Source organism: Palaemon carinicauda, chromosome 6 (assembly GCF_036898095.1).
Source record: "Palaemon carinicauda isolate YSFRI2023 chromosome 6, ASM3689809v2, whole genome shotgun sequence".
Taxonomy (NCBI): Eukaryota; Metazoa; Arthropoda; class Malacostraca; order Decapoda; family Palaemonidae; genus Palaemon; species Palaemon carinicauda.
In genome coordinates, this window is record NC_090730.1 from 67,555,393 (window position 1) to 67,572,848 (window position 17,456).

At 40.5% G+C, this 17,456-nt stretch overlaps 1 long non-coding RNA gene across 2 annotated transcripts; it reads left to right on the plus strand.

Moving 5' to 3' along the window:
• Positions 1–1,877: 1,877 nt before the first annotated feature.
• Positions 1,878–15,227, plus strand: LOC137642568 (uncharacterized). 2 transcript variants are annotated; one of them, XR_011044814.1, is made up of 4 exons: positions 1,878–1,892; positions 2,074–2,219; positions 12,949–13,033; positions 15,092–15,227. It is a non-coding gene; the product is annotated as an uncharacterized lncRNA (long non-coding RNA). The 2 variants fall into 2 exon arrangements; XR_011044813.1 differs by lacking the exon at positions 1,878–1,892 and having other exon boundaries at positions 2,065–2,219.
• Positions 15,228–17,456: the final 2,229 nt, after the last annotated feature.

The window sequence follows — 17,456 nt, forward strand, 5'->3', positions numbered from 1 at the left end:
GTCATGTTGAATGGAGAGTTACTTGAGGAGGTGGACCAGTTTAAGTACTTGGGGTCTGTTGTTGCAGCAAATGGTGGAGTGGAAGCAGATGTACGTCAGAGAGTGAATAAAGGTTGCAAAGTGTTGGGGGCAGTTAAGGGAGTAGTAAAAAATAGAGGGTTTGGCATGAATGTAAAGAGAGTTCTATATGAGAAAGTGATTGTACCAACTGTGATGTATGGATCGGAGTTGTGGGGAATGAAAGTGATGGAGAGACAGAAATTGAATGTGTTTGAGATGAAGTGTCTAAGGAGTATGGCTGGTGTATCTCGAGTAGATAGGGTTAGGAACGAAGTGGTGAGGGAGAGAACGGGTGTAAGAAATGAGTTAGCGGCTAGAGTGGATATGAATGTGTTGAGGTGGTTTGGCCATGTTGAGAAAATGGAAAATGGCTGTCTGCTAAAGAAGGTGATGAATGCCAGAGTTGATGGGAGAAGTACAAGAGGAAGGCCAAGGTTTGGGTGGATGGATGGTGTGAAGAAAGCTCTGGGTGATAGGAGGATAGATGTGAGAGAGGCAAGAGAGCGTGCTAGAAATAGGAATGAATGGCGAGCGATTGTGACGCAGTACCGGTAGGCCCTGCTGCTTCCTCCGGTGCCTTAGATGACCGTGGAGGTAGCAGCAGTAGGGGATTCAGCATTATGAAGCTTCATCTGTGGTGGATAATGTGGGAGGTTGGGCTGTGGCCCCCTCAGAGTACCAGCTGAACTTGGTTGAGTCCCTAGTTAGGCTGGAGGAACGTAGAAAATAGAGGTCCCCTTTTTTGTTTTGTTTCATTTGTTGATGTCGGCTACCCCCCAAAATTGGGGGAAGTGCCTTTGGTATATGTATGTATGTATGTATGTATGTATGTATGTACATTCTCCTAACTCGAATTAGCATTTTCGTTGTTAAATTTGTTATTTCAACATTGATAACTTAGCCTGATTACGCATTGTGACATGTTGAATACAATCTACAATTGCGTGTCAGAATAAAAGAGAGGGTCCTCTAACAAACAAGCAGTATTATTATTATTATTATTATTATTATCATTAGCTAAGCTACAATCCTTGTTGGAAAAGCAGGATGTTATAAGCCCAGGGGGTCCAACAGGGAAAATAGCCCAGTGAGAGAGGAAACAAGGAAAATTGAAATATTTTAAGAAGAGTAACAGGATTAAAATAAGTATCTCCTAATTTTTATAAACTATAAACAATTTAGCAAAACAAGAGGAAGTAAAATGAGATAGAATAGTGTGCCCGAGTGTATCCTCAAGCAAGAGAATTCTAAACTAAGACAGTGGAAGACCATGGTACAAAGACTATGGTACTACCCAAGACTAGAGAACAATGGTTTGATTTTGGAGTGTCCTTCTAGAAGAGCTGCTTACCATAGCTAAAGAGTCTCTTTTACTCTAACCAAGAGGAAAGTAGCCACTGATCAATTTAGAAATACGCAACCGAGGACAGAAGTTCAACAATTTGTGTTACAGAAGAACGCAAAACGTTTTATTTTTATAAAATACATTTCGGTCATCGTTTATATGTAGTTATAATGGGTCCTTAAACACAAACTATATACAATTTTCTTTCAAACTTCTCTTTACAAGATGGCAGAAGCAAAGCCCAACTTATTTGAGTCAAATCACCCACCATGTTTTCTTTTTTATCGTTGGATGGACTGTCACAATATTTTGACTTTTGGTAATGATAACTTAAGAAATATTATTAAAATATGTTTTTACACCAAATAATGTAAAACATATAAAATGTTACCTCTATTATTATGGCATACGGCGATTGTTTATGTCAACGTAGGTCCCAACCGAGACGTCAGGTTTCGTCTTGTGATGAGCTGTTATGTTAATACACGTAATTATAACGAGTTTTCAAAAAAAGAAATAGAAACATACGATTAGTTTTTTAAATAATATTCGGAACTACAGAATCGCGGATATCACCAAATAAGATAATATCTTAAAGGAATTTGAAAAATTTAATAAAGCTAACGGCAAGAAACGCAACTTGACAGGTTCAACTTTCTTGATTGTAGAAAGGAGAGAGGTGGCGATCGTGACGTGGCTGTGACAGCGCCTGCGCAAACTGCAGCAGACGTTGATTTTACTCAAGTTGTCATTAATTAATATTGTGAACGTCTCCTCTTGATATTGCCGACGGCGTGCAACCATTGAAGTTGTGGTGAGTACCTAATAGCAAAATGATGCAATAACACTTAATTACTTTGTAGAATGAATACTTTACTCGAGACTAAAGGAAATAGTGTCACTACTCTAGGGTAGGATGGTCATCATCATCAGGCCGTCGTAGGCTTAAGCTGAAGCCGCTTAGGGTTTTTTCTCTTCTTGAAGAACAAGTGTTTATCAGTTTTACTCTATATGTTCAACACGGTCTTTACGTGTTGGTTGTCAACCAATTTGCCTTAATTAGGTTACGGTAGACATACTCGGCTGTTCAAGTTGACAGATGCCGAAGATAATGTTTTCCAGAAGACAGGTCCAAATGTTACAGAAACATTGTGGGATAGATATATTCAGCAGGCCTAATTAATCTCTGTCCCAGGTAAATAGGTTTCCCATTCGGCCACAAATCAGGTTCGTATTTGTGGGATGAGATTTTGCATACTCTTACTAGAGTAGGGCAGTTTCCTGTCAAACTTTGTAACCTTCACAGTCAAAGGTACCTTATGCTCGGCCAGATGTATTAACTATTTTTAAGCTAAATTGGATACAAGAATTTCAGGTTTTTCACACAAAAGTACTTCCAGTTTAGGTTCTGTTTGGGTACCAACTATTGTAGGTTAGATTGTTATTGTATATGCTCAGATCTTAACTTAACTTTGAAAGTACATGGTGTATGTATGATTGCGGCTAACTTAGAATATGGCAGTTTGAGGGGGGTCGCAGGGGGCGTTAGCCCCCCATAAGTTAAGTAGGTAAGGGCACGTCTTGTAAGTTAGGTTAGGTGGGGAAGTTTAGGTTAGTAGATGTCCATTTTTAAACCCCACGGGATGAACTGGCCGCTGATATAAAAAGGGTCCGAAAGTACTTTGGCAACAGAATTGAGCTTTGGCATCAAAGCAAGTCAAATCAAGACGACAATAGAACGAAATACTATTTTGTCCAGATTGATTGTGAAAAACACTTCAAAACTTGTTTCCCTGCTTGGTTCTTCTTAGAGTGACATCTTTATTGGTAAACTAAGAAATGAAAATAGAGGTCGTAGCTGGAATTGAGGAGTGTCAAAACAGTATTAATTGTTCACACAGGTATGCAAAGTTACAGGACTACTTCAACTGTGATTATCACAACCTCCTCCCTTGATTTACAACTGGTAAATCTATACAATAAACATTGAAACCTTGCATTCTCCCTAACTGAGGATACTGCCCTCTCTCATGGGAACCAAACTCCCATTTTGCTGGCCTAGGATGCTGCGGTCTTGATGAATGTCTTAGTTTATTTAAAAGGGTAAATTTTTATAGTGAAGTGATGGTTTCAACCATGACCAGATTTCAGATTATAGAAATATATTTCTTACGTCATCCAGTGTGTTTTGAGGGATTCTAACCCTTGTTACTGTAGGAAATATAAATTTTTAGAGATGGACAACTTTCAGAACAATAAGTGGGTTAGCAGTGGAAAATCAGCATGTAAATATTTAAAAAGTAGTTTAATTTTAATAAAGTTACATTTTTAGCCAACATTAGATGTTTAATCCTTATTAACGCATGAGCTTGTTTTGAGGCAAGCAATATGAAAAACTTTGCTAATATACCGGAAATTAAATATTAAAGATATTTACCAATTAAAGATATGCTTACATCTGTTTCCTAAGTCCCAGGGACATAATAACGGTGCCAGCCAGTGTTGTGCCCGTTTGACTTTTGTGTTAGGCAATGCATTGTTGGTAAAATTACCAGATTTTCTACTGTGGTTTCTTTTACTTAGGGCTTGTGGATATGGTTAAAAATGCTGAAACCTTATTGGTTCCTTTGTTTCAGACTTTGACTTTGAATATATAAAATAGTACAGTGCAAAAATATTTGTTCCTACGAGGTTACAACCTCTGAGTCACTTATATGGGTTTACTCCTAAGTCAGTCAACTACGACCAGAAAAAGAAAAAGGTGTATAACTCAACCATATATGGGTAACGGGCAACTCCCTATCTGGGTAGCATACTCGTACCTCTGAGGCTGATTCATTATTGTCGTCTTGGACGGATCTCGATCCTAACGATACAATCGTGTCTCCACGCTGAATTACCCCTTTTCAGTGCTTTTTTTTTCTTTCAGAGATTTTTGTGAGATTAGTTTTTTGGATTCTATGCAGTAACCATGTGTAACCCCTTATGCCCAAACTGCCGTGATAAATGGTGTTCATACAATTAATCTTATGATATTGCAGGGAGTGCCTCTCCTCCCAGTGGGAGAAGCATTGTGCACGTCGCAAGACGCTAGTTAAGAGGAACAAGTCCCCATCCACGTCTTCTTCCATTTAGAGGAAGAAGAATAGTCTCCTTCTTGCGATGTGACCCTGGTAACTGCGGATGAGGGCCACAATATTTATTATGTTCCCCTACTAACAAATCTTCGATTATTTATTTGGATTACCTTTCGGCAAATCTGGAAATCTGGAAGGTAGCCATTATATTTAAAATACGAAGTGGAAACCCTGCCTAACCACTTGAGCCGGTTGGCTTTGGGATACCCAGCCGTCTCTATATACTCTCACAGCAGTGAGGTACGTCACTTTTTCTTTTGGCTTGGTAGAGATCGGACGTATCCTCTCTCTCTCTCTCTCTTGGCTTGGTAGAGATCGGACGTATCCTCTCTCTCTCTCTCTCTTGGCTTGGTAGAGATCGGACGTATCCTCTCTCTCTCTCTCTCTTGGCTTGGTAGAGATCGGACGTATCCTCTCTCTCTCTCTCTCTTGGCTTGGTAGAGATCGGACGTATCCTCTCTCTCTCTCTCTCTCTTGGCTTGGTAGAGATCGGACGTATCCTCTCTCTCTTGGCTTGGTAGAGATCGGACGTATCCTCTCTCTCTCTCTCTCTTGGCTTGGTAGAGATCGGACGTATCCTCTCTCTCTCTCTCTCCAGATTGTCATTGGACTTTTTTATATTCTTTTTCTTTTCAGGTGTGCATGTTTTCTCTTTGATCGCCTTCTTGCGAACCTGTCCAGAAGCGAGGGTGCCGTGTGCGGTACGTTCATGTCATCGTTGGAGACTGACCCGCACTCTCTCTGGCCTGCCTCCCAATGGGAGAAATTTGGACGGCGCAGGAAGAGGGTGAAGCGCGATCTTTCTCCCTCAGGGCTAGGAAAGAGAGGTCTTCTTCGTCCCGCGCCACCAAATCGCTTTCAAAAACTCCTTTTCGCTCGCGCTCTCCCAAGGCACGTTCGAGTAGATGTGCAGACAGACTAACTCTTTGGCAATACCCCGGGATGTTCTGCAGGTGTGGCCGACCTCGGATTTTGTGACCCCCTTCGAAGGAAGAACTTCTGCGTCGCCTTCAGTGTGGTGCTAAGAAGGACCCTTCTCCAGAGCCATCAACATCTCACGCTCTGGAACTGTGCGAAGTCCACCTTTTGCCTTTTCCCGAACCTTCCACTCGCGGATGAGGTCATCACTCGTGTTCGCCTCTCTACCGGCCTCCTGCTAACGACAAACCTTCTCTCTGTCTTGTAACGTTCAACACTTTGTTTATTCTTACAGGAACCCACTGGTTGCAGGTGATGATCTTCCTGGGGCCAGCGCTCCTACCACCAGCAGCGTTAGAGGACGAGCATCACCATCACTTCACCCTGCTGGACACACTTCCCCTGATTGCCATTTGTGCTCACGAGACCTCTACGCTCTCCTCAGACACATTCCTCTTCGCGAGGAGAAGTCTCGCCATCACAAACATGATCTAGACCTAGGTCCAGACGCTTGCGTTCTAGATCACGAGAGCGTCGCTCGTGGCAAGAGGAATATGCCCGTGGACAATCTGGGCAGAGAGATTCAGAAAGTAGGCTCCGAATGGTCTTTGAATTGTCAGATAGCCAACAAAGTCCTGACTTGTGGTATTCCCCGACTGTAGATCAGTTCGCAACATCACTGAACAGCAAGCTTTCGCTGTACTGTTCTCCAGTCCTGGACCCTCAGGCTCTGAGGCAAGATGCATTTCAACAACGGTGGGACAACATCGATGTGTACGCCTTTCCCCCCGTTTTGTCTGATGAGAAGACTACTCAACAAGACCAGAGCATCCAAAGATCTAATAATTACCCTTGTAGCTCAGCTAAGGCCTCACGCAGATTGGTTTCTGGACTTCTTGCAACTTCTAGTAGAGCTTCCTCCACAACCAGGTCTGCTAAAAAAACCACACGCGAACATCTTTCACAGGACCGTGCAGTCGCTTCGATTTCACGCCTGGAGACTAGCCAATGTCTCCTCTTTCAGAAGGGCTTTTCACAAGAAGTTGCGAAGAGAATCTCCGGTTACTTGCACAAGTCCTCAGCCTCAGTCTACCAGGCTAAATAAAGCCTTCTGTGGTTGGTGTCATGGAAGGAATATATTTCCACTCAATGCCACTATTCCAGTAATAGCGGGGTTCCTTGTATACAGTACCGTAGGGAGGAAAAGCTTCTTTCTGTCTCGGCAGTAAAAGGCTATCGCTCGGCTTTAAGCCTCGCCTTTAGGTTTAAAGGAGTTGACATTTCCTCTTGGTTGGAGCTTTCTTTACTCATACGGAGTTATGAGTTCACTTGCCCTCATTCAGAGATTATGCCTCCTTCTTGGAATGTGGTTCATGTCTTGAGATCCTTAAAAGGACCTCCCTACGAACCATTACGCCATGCAACTGACCGAAACCTCACTTTGAAGATGGCGTTCCTGCTCACTTTAGCCTCGGCAAAGTGTGTCGGTGAACTTCACGGCCTCTCGTATGACAACGCCCATTCAAGGGGATGGGGAGAAGTGACACTCTGCTTTGTCTCTAAGTTTATTGCTAAGACTCAATATCTGGGAGTACTGGACCATAGATTCGTGCCTTTTGAGATTGCGAGTCTCCGTTCTGTAACCATTGACCCATATCAGTTGTTGTTTTGCCCAGTGAGGAGTTTGAGATACTATATTAAATGCACTGCAGCAACACAGTCCCGACTTAACACCTCTGTTTGTTAGCTCGGGGAGAGTAAAGAGGAGGATCACTAAGAACACGGTTTCCTCCTGGTTCCGCTAAGTGATTGAAAGAGCTCTGGCTCCCGATCCTCCTTCAGCTCGCCGACCTAGAGCTCATGATGTCAAGGGAATTAGCACTTTCTTGGCATTCAAACGCAACTTCTCTGTGTTGCAAATACTTCATGCGGGCGTGTGGAAGAGACAAACTTCTTTCACAGCCCATTACAGTCTGACCTCGATTATAGAGATAGGTTACAGAGACAGCCACGATAAGTGAAAAATCGTGAATAAATATTACTGGGGTGGGCTTTCTCCTAACCTAGAGTCATTGCCTCATGCTACAACCGGGTGCCCGAGTTGATGATTAACACAGCAAATAACTGCCTATTAATTTTAATATGGTTTCTACAACAGTTTATAATTATATGTACAGTGTACAGATTATTTGCACGCATGTACACTATATACTGGACACAGTAATGTTACAGTACATTATTCTGCAAAGGTAAAGTTTACTGAGTCGTCATCATCCCCTTACTGTTCTGTATAGCAAAAGTTATTCCTATCTAGTAATACAAACTGTAATTGTTGATGAAATACACCCGAAATTTAAAACAAAAGCACGAGAGAGAGAGAGAGAGAGAGAGAGAGAGAGAGAGAGAGAGAGAGAGAGAGAGAGAGAGAGAGAGAGAGATATCTTTGTTTCTTTCCTAGGTCGCTATTGAGGCTTTATAATTAAGTACCTCAGAGCTAAAAACTAAAATATCGTGCATCGTAGGTAGCATATCTTATTAATAAGGGAGTTATTTGATCTGAAAATTGAGGTTGACGACGGACTAGGCAGGGTTGATCAGCTGATTTGAATGTAAATAATGCAAAAGATTATAATTCACTATGCTTGTAATTATAATTACGATACTAAAATGTGAATAATACATGCATTATTATTGGATACAGTTAAATAAAACACCAGGGAGAGAGAAGGATGAAACAATACGACAAAGAGACAATGGGGAGGCGATAGCATGCATGCGTTCAGATTGCCCGGGCCTTGCGGTAGCCAGGTTCCTTCTTGCTCATTCCCTCAGGCAAATCTACACCTTATCAAATAAATTAGCTAAATAAATGAGTTGGGAAATGTGAGAAAAAGGAATGAAAAATAGGAATGGGTATGCATGGAATGAGGGATAAGAAAGGCATTTGGAATGATTAATAAGATGAAAATTATGAATGAATGCTAGAAAAGAGAAGAGTAAATTTGCGAAAAATAAAGAGAATCAAGAGTTGCAATTATATGATGTAGATGTGTGTGGGAGAGCAATGTAAAAGTACGCAAGGGATTCGGAAAAAGGAATAAGGATATAATAATGATAAGTGAAGGACGATAATAATGTGAAGGAGATATTATACTATTATGTATGATAGGTTACATCAGTGAGGTAATTCTTTGAAAGTGAATGGTCATATCAGTGGGATAATATCGTGAAAGTGAATATAGGTTGACGATGGACTACGCAGATTTGATCTGTGATTTGAATGTAAACGATGCATGAGATTATAATTTGCTCTGTATTTAATTATAAATTCGATACCAAGATGTGAAAATTACATCCATTATTATTGGATACAGTTAAGTAAAACACCAGTTTAATCAAAATCCGGTTTATTTTAAATATAACTGTAATTTTTTACCACAGTAAATGGATACACACTGTACAGAGAGAGCTAGAATAGTGCAGCCTATTTGAAATCATTGCCCAGCTTGAATTTACAATTTTTATGAGAATTTTTGTTTAATAGGTATTGCATTGTTGTTGGCCATCCCAAATGCTGTTGCCAACTCTTAGAAATCAAATTCTTAATGTTGGGTAAACAATAGCCAATTTTTTTTTTTTACCTCCTTGGCTGCAAAAAACCGAAACCACAAAGTAAGAAACAGAGATTAACAAGGTTTGACTGTACATATACTCTCACAGCAGTGAGATACGTCACCTTTGATTGCAGGCAGGACTTCTGAGGGACAGGTGATGGCGGGCCAATATATATGACTAACTCCATATTTGTATTAGTTAGTGAAAAATACAAATTATATCTGAATTTGTCATTTGGTCCCATACTAACAAACCTTCCATTATTTATTTGGATGACTCACTCTTAGGAGGGTGGAAGTCCTAAGTCTGGCATGGACATTGAACCATTTTTACCTATTGCAGTATATGACTGGTCTAGGGAAAACTTAAACACCTCGCTAAAATATACAAAGTGAGTATAATAGCGGTCTGTGCAATTCAGTGTAAGAGTTTGTTGTCTTGTATGAGCACCCTAGTTTATATAGGAAAAACAAGACTCGTCCCATTGCTTACCTCGCAGGAAGCAGTGGGGACGTGAACAGTATATAAATTTATAAATACTTTATGGACAATCACACTTAGGAGAAGCCCTAAATTGCAACAGGAGAATAAGTAGCGTCTTTTCCGGGAAAAGGAGCTTGGACGACGGCACAGCGACTCCATGTCCACAAATGTTGGCTGCCGCTAATTTTCGGGTCAAATAGAGCCTTCAATATTTGGGTTACTACAAGTTTTGATCTGTCTTAATACCACTTCTCCTTGAATATGGACTATTTAATAATTCTGAGAAACGAATCTTTTATTGATCGAGGCAGTATATTTATAATTTCTAGATCTTGAAGTAGGTCCTATGTTGATAGTAGCTGTAACTCCCTCTCTTTGGGAGAACTCTCAAGACTTCTTTGGGTGATTTTAGAGGGCAGGCTCATCTCCCCTGTGAACAAAACCCCTCCCCTTCTTGGAATGTGATTTGGAGAGGCCTAAGACTCCATAATTATCATCCCAGACATAAAAGATCAAGGCATGGATCTGACCTTTTTATGTTGAACAAGCTGACTCAAGTCTCTCTCTATATATCAAGATCTTTTTTAAATGTTGTTACTGTTCTTAAGATATTTTGTTTTAATGTTACTGTTCTTAAAATATTTTGTTTTAATTTTTTATTACTTTTCATACAGTTTATTTCCTTATTTTCTTTCTTCACTGGGCTATTTTTGCCATTTCCTTATTTCCTTTCCTCACGGGGCTATTTTATGCTGTTGACCTTGTTCTTATAGCCGCCTCCTCTGCCAACTAGGGTTGTAACTTAGCTAGCAGTAATAATAATACAGTAATAATATCTCTGCTCTTACCTTACTTCCTGTCAAGGAGAATAAGCCTACTACAGAGGCCTTATCCGGTATCCTGTTCCAGAAAAAAAGTTTTCTTTGCGTAGCCTTTAAAGGTTTTACAGTAAAGGTCACTCATGAATGGCAGAAGTAAGGGACAGTGGCAATGCCTTGGAATGTCCTTCAAGCTTTAGAAGTTTTTAATTCTAATAACCCTTTAGTTTTAAAGATTTTAGAATGGCTTTTCAATATTGGACTGAGAGGTATAATGGTTCGATTTTGTTGGGTTCCAGCACATGTAGGTGTGTCTGGGAATGAAAAGGCAGATTTACTTGCGAAGAATGCTGCATCTAAGTTGCACCAAAAAGGTATGCCATTCCTTCTTATGATTTCCTACCTACCATCAAGAAATTGTTTCATAATACAGTAATTGACAACAGCACTGGGATAGTCTAGATGGCAATAAAATGAGAGAACAAATATCATATCTCCTGGGAGGTATAACATGATGCACCGAAAGTGGGAGACTTCTTTTTGTTGTCTCCGCATTGGTCACACACTGTTTCCACACAAGTTCCTGCTAAATGGCCAACACCAACCATATTGCGATGACTGCTTAGTACCTTTGACAGTGAGACATCGAATGCCTCACTTATAGTACTGAAAGAAGTACACATCTGTTTGATGCTTAAGGTAAGGATGGCAGGTTCATTGTTGCCAAGATTCTCCATATGTACAATAATAGTGGACTTTTTAAATTTATTTCAGAAGCAGGTCTTTTGAAAGCTATCTTAACTGTTATAAGGTTGATTTTGCTTTTATTTTTTTGAACAGCATTAATATTTTATTTATAACAAATATCGTCGTCAATGACCATAGATGTCAGGATGCCAGATAACTCATAATTAATCAAATCAGTCAAACCCTAGAGACACATATTCATATGATCTGTACCCAAGCCCTCTTTCCATCCCTCTTATTGAGGGAATGCCTTGAAGTCATTGAGTTTCAGTACGGCATATCATTCCCATGCTGAAACTTGGTGACGAGCAAGAGTTCTTTTGATCTTAGGGAAATTGCCCCCCCTGTTTGATTCTAAATTTCTCTCTCTCTGATCTTTTTATAAACTTTCTTTTGTGTTGCTCTCCCAACTGAAAAAAATTTCCCATATATATATGTATATATTATGTACATTATATATATATATATATATATATGTAACTTCCCTGGTAGTTACATAGCTTAATCCCGCGTTTCGTCGGGATTAAGCTTTATAGCCTATATGTAACTACCAGGCAAGTATATTTAAAAATTTATTTTAAAATAAAAATACCATATTTATGTATTTTTTTTTTTTATGGCTTGGATATTTCTACATCCATTATAGCCACTGGCGTGGATGTTTCTACATCAGTTATTGTGGCCTGCTTCGATGAATGGGAGGAGGTGTCACGGTTGGGAGGTATTTGCATTCATAGCTATATGTGAGAATATTGGATGATATCAGCCATCCCGAAGATGGTTTGGATCTTTTTGGCGGAACTACTCTCAAGTGTTGGGTCTTTGGAATCCAGGAGTATCCAATGCTTGGGGTAGGACTCTCGGCTTTTGGCTGCAAGCCCATCATTACTGATATGGGGAGGATGATTCCAAAGTTTCTTGGTCTCAGTCCTAACAGGCGGGTTCAGCTTACACCTTTGCCTCTGTATCTGTTTTGGTGCTATCCTTCGGGTAAGGTATGGAGTGGACCATCTGGGAAGAATACTCTCATTGTGCCGATAGTGGAGATATGGTGATGCCTTACTATTGTTGAGCGGGGATATCAAAACCCATTTTTTTTCTGATCTCAACACACTTATGGATTCTTCAAACAACAGATTTCCATCCCCTGGATATGCTGACTCTTCCCTGGCACTGTTGACAACCTCTGGCAAGGTTATTAAGGAAAATTCTGTTGATGACCTTGGAACTGGAAAGGACCATTCTACTGATATTCCAAGATTGAGTGATTTGGGTAACACGAGGAAATTTTGAATCCTTCATATTACCCAAATTCCAATAGACACAAACTATGATAATCTATATAAAGCATTTGAGTACTGTAGATATGTAAAAGAAATAAGGATGAAATTTGAAGTTGATAAATGGGATTCATGGATATCTTATAGTCATGATGAAGCATTTAAAGCAATAAGGTAGCAAAGGATTTGGATGTGTATGGCCTGCCAACTGGTTGGAAAAAGATGCTGATATGGTTCTGCATTCCTAGAGAAATCTAAAACCACCAATTTGGCTTGTAGCTAAATCAAAGGGGGTTACAGTCTTTTGACTAGGAGAGAGATGAATGTCATGAGAGGGCACCTTGCGCTGTGGTTGCTCAGCTATGGTTGCAGGATTCTATCAAATCCTTTGATTTTGATTGTCTTGTTGTAGAAAACGACACTAGGAGTAGCCCATATAAATGACTCAGGTTTGTATAGCTAGGGGAAAAAAGTCAAAATATGCAGTATTTTGGAATAAACATTTTAAAGTTTTTTTTTTTTCTTTTTTACTTACGCTCTCTCAGGTGCTCAAGGAAGTGGTGAGCGGAGCTATGCATCCGTCACAGCCACTGATGCCACCTAGTTCAAGACCGCCTGGAGGACCACCAGGTAAGATACTTTTATATATACTGTGGAAATCTTGCTTCCAGTTGTATTTTTAAGAGTAAAACCATAGTGTATAGAAAATATGTATAAATTGTAGTAACATTATTTTAGTTTTAAAGCAGTGCTCTTGTTTTGATACAGAACAGAGAAAAAAAGCTTGTGAAAGAAATTGATAATTTTCTAAATTACGATTTGTTCCGTCACTAAATACAAATCAATGCTATTTATAGGGGATAATACTTTCAGCTTCAGCCATTAGATTTTTAGCGAGGGTTAACCACCCATCTGCTAGTTAGCGGGGATCGTAACTACCCTGCTCGCTCACACACCTGGGTTAAGAACCCATGTTGCCTTTGGCTAGGCTGGAGAATGGATGTTACCGCTCATCTCACTCACCAATTTTTGACTTGCCATTACTAACTAATCCCTTTTTTCCTTTTCAGTGTGTGTATGTGTGCTCTCTTTTCGCTGCCTTCATGAGGACCTGCCAAGAACCTGAGGGCTGCTCCTGCGGGACTTTCATGTTGTCCGTTGATATAGACCCACATCTGTTGTGTCTGGCATGCCAGGGGTGGCGTGGTGACCGGGACAACACCTGCCTCGAATGCTGGGAGTGGTCTGCCTCACAGTGGGAGAAGTTTGGGTGACGACATAATTAGTTGTCTAAAAGGGATTCTTTGCCTCCGGGGTCTTCCTCGAAGTTGAAGAAAACCAAAGCTGCCGCTTCCATCCTTGACCTCCCCCCAAAGCACCTGTTTGGTCGGTTTCACTTGGGGAACCATCAAGCAGGAGCGTAGACCAATTAACTCGGGTTAACCTTGGTTTACGTAGGATGGAGCTGCTTCCTCTTGCGAAGTGGGACCGCCCCTTCCCCCAAGTGAGACCCGTTCCTTTTTTGTGTGTTTCAGGCATGGCCGTCCCTTGGTATGACTGGTCCCCCTTTGAAGAAGGTGTTTTTTGAGCTCCTTCAACTCTGTGCAGAGGAAGCGGATACAGACTTCCTTGGAGGTGGATCCCTCATTGTTGCTGAGTGTGGGTATACGTGATCCTGAGGTTTCGTCTGCTGTCTGCGGACGATTCCTGCCCTGCCTTTTCCACGGTCTCTGTTGTCGAAGACTGGACTTCTCTCCTTGCTGAGCTGACTCTTCCATTGGTGCGGAGCAAAGTCCGAGGCAGGTGTCTCCTACGGGTGGGCATCCCTCTCGTTCTAGAGTGAGATCACCCCTAGAGACCCCGATCCTGAGGTTTTTCAGAGATCTTCCTGCCGAGTAGTACTACCCTTCAGTTCACCGTACTCGCCGACCTCGCAGAGTGCGTGATCCTCCTTATCGCTTCAGACGTTCTCCTTCGACATCGGGCTAAGCGACATCTCTTTGCCTCTCCTCCTTTGCCCGACAAATTATCCCCTTGGAGGATTGTCACTCGCCAGGATCTCGCCGCACCCTCATTCCTCATCACTTGTCACATTAGATACAGCTTTCTCATAGAGAGCGTCATCCTGTCCACCGTCACTCTCTGACCTTTCGCCACCTGACAGCTGTGCGTGGTTCGCCAGCTGCCATAGAATCTCTGGATTCTCAGACTGCTCGTTGAGCTCCTGCAGTTCGTGGGTCGCCAACTATTTGCAGTCCTTCAGCTCCCTTGTCACTCGGCTGTGACTCGTCAACCGCCGCCTGTCCTTCTTTCTCTGGTTTCTAGCCGATTGGGAACAGTTCGCTGTTCGCCCGCTTCACGTCGATCGCCAGCTGCTCATGACAACTTTATAAGGGTGATTCCCTCCGTTTCCTTCCCTGCATAATGCAGTGAAATAAAACAAATGTATTATACATGACCAATTTATAAGGGTGATTCGCTCTTTCCCTCCCTGCACATTGCAGTAAATAAAACTAATATACTGTACATGAAATGATAACATCTATTAAAGGTCTCAAGATTGGTATACGTAGTTAGGAATAATACAAATTATTTTGAAAATGTGATGTGTAAGATTTTGATAAATGGTTTATTGTTTGAAGGTTCTTACATTAACATGATTTGGCTAAAACAAGGTATGTTTTGTAGGTGGTTTTGGAGGGAGTGGACCCAATATGCAACAGATGAGACCTGTTGGTGGAATGATGCCTGGTGGCCCTGCACCCCAGCTTGCACAACAGATGATGGATTGAATATCAACTCAGCACCTCCGACCACTGGAGGGGTAAGTTTAGATACTTAATTTTTTTTTTTTTTGCAGATTGTGTTACTCCTTTGGGTGCTGGAAGGGGAAGAGGGCATGATTTTACTCCAAAATTAATTTGAATTGTGGCGAGTGTATGATTTTTTTAATTTGAAGGGTGGCGAGTGCATGATTTTACTCCAAAATTCATTTGAAGGGTAGCGGATGCATGATTCTATTCCAAAATTCATATGGAGGATGGAGAGTGCATAATTTTACTTAGAAATTCAGTTGAAGAGTGGTGAGAGCATGATTTTATTCCAAAATTAATTTGGAGGGTGGAGAGTGCATGATTTTACTTCAGAATTCATTTGAAAGGGGGTGAGAGCATGATTTTACTCCAAAATTCATTTGAAGGGTAGCGGATGCATGATTTTATTCCAAAATTCATATGGAGGGTGGAGAGTGCATAATTTTACCTAGAAATTCAGTTGAAGGGTGGTGAGAGCATAATTTTATTCCAAGATTCATTTTGGAGGGTGGAAAGTGCCTGATTTTACTTTAAAATTCATTAGAAGAGTAGCGAGTGCAGGATTTGACTCCAAAATTAATTTGTAAGGTGGGGAGTGCCTGATGATTTTACTTTAAAATTCATTTGAGGCTGGTGAGTACATGATTTTACTCCAAAATTCAATTGGAGGGTGGAGAGTGCATGATTTTACTTCAAAATTCATTAGAAAGGGGGTGAGAGCATTGATTTTATTCCAAAATTCATTTGGAGGGTGGAGAGTGCCTGATTTTACTTCAAAATTCATTTGAAAGTAGGCGAGAGCATGATTTTATTCCAAAATTCATTTGGAGGGTGGAGAGTACATAATTTTACTTAAAAAATCATTTGAAAGGTGGTAAGAGCATGATTTTATCCCAAAATTCATATGGAGGGTGGAGAGTGCATAATTTTACTTAGAAATTCAGTTGAAGGGTGGTGAGAGCATAATTTTATTCCAAAGTTCATTTTGGAGAGTGTCTGGTTTTACTTAAAAATTCATTTGAAAGTGGTTGAGAGCATAATTTTATTCCAATATTCATTTTGGAGTGTGTCTGATTTTACTTAAAAATTCATTTGAAAGTGGGTGAGAGCATGATTTTATTCCAAAATTCATTTGAAGGGTGGCGAGTGCATGATTTTGCTCCAAAAACTCATTTATAGGGTGGCGTGCCTGATGATTTTACTCCAAAATTCATTTGAGGCTGGTGAGTACATGATTTTACTCCAAAGTTCATTTGGAGGGTTGAGAGTGCATGATTTTACTTCAAAATTCATTAGAAAGGGGGTGAGAGCATGATTTTACTCCAAAGTTCACTTGTAGGGTGGCGAGTATATTTATTTTATTCCAAAATTAATTTGTAGGATGGAGAGTGTATGATTTTACTTCAAAATTTGTTTGGAGGGTGGCAAGGGCAGGATTTTACCACAAAATTCATTTGGAGGGTGGAGAGTGCATGATTTTACCCCAAAATTCATTTGGAGGGTGGAGAGTGCATGATTTTACCCCAAAAATTTGTTTGGAGAGCACATGATTTCACTCCAAAATTAATTTGGAGACTGCATGATTATACTCCAAAATTCATTTGAAGGGTGGTGAGTGTATGATTTTATTCCAAAATTCATTTGAGGGGTGGCAAGTACATGATTTTAGTCCAAAATTCAATTGAGGCTGGTGAGTACATGATTTTACTCCAAAATTAATTTGGAGACTGCATGATTATACTCCAAAATTCATTTGAAGGGTGGTGAGTGTATGATTTTATTCCAAAATTCATTTGAGGGGTGGCAAGTACATGATTTTTGTCCAAAATTCAATTGAAGGGTGGCGAGTGCAGGATTTTACTTCTAAATTCATCACTGACTTTATATCCTAATTTTTAAGGTAATTTTATTGTAAATGGTAGTTAGGTTCATCGTTGAGAATTGTCCATTTTTAAAGAATAATCTGGAAATTATTGCCAATAGATATGTTTGGTACGGTTTTCTTGAAAATTTCTTTTAAACGAGCCACACATAATTCCCCAAATCCAGTAGCACAGTAGTCTTTTATACATAGGGCGTTCTTCACATGAAGCCAAATTCTCTCTCTCTCTCTCTCTCTCTCTCTCTCTCTCTCTCTCTCTCTCTCTCTCTCTCTTTTTTTTTGTGATGAAGATAGGAACTCACTACAAAGAGATCTAAACAAAATATATGAATGGGCGGAGATAAATAGGATGGTATTT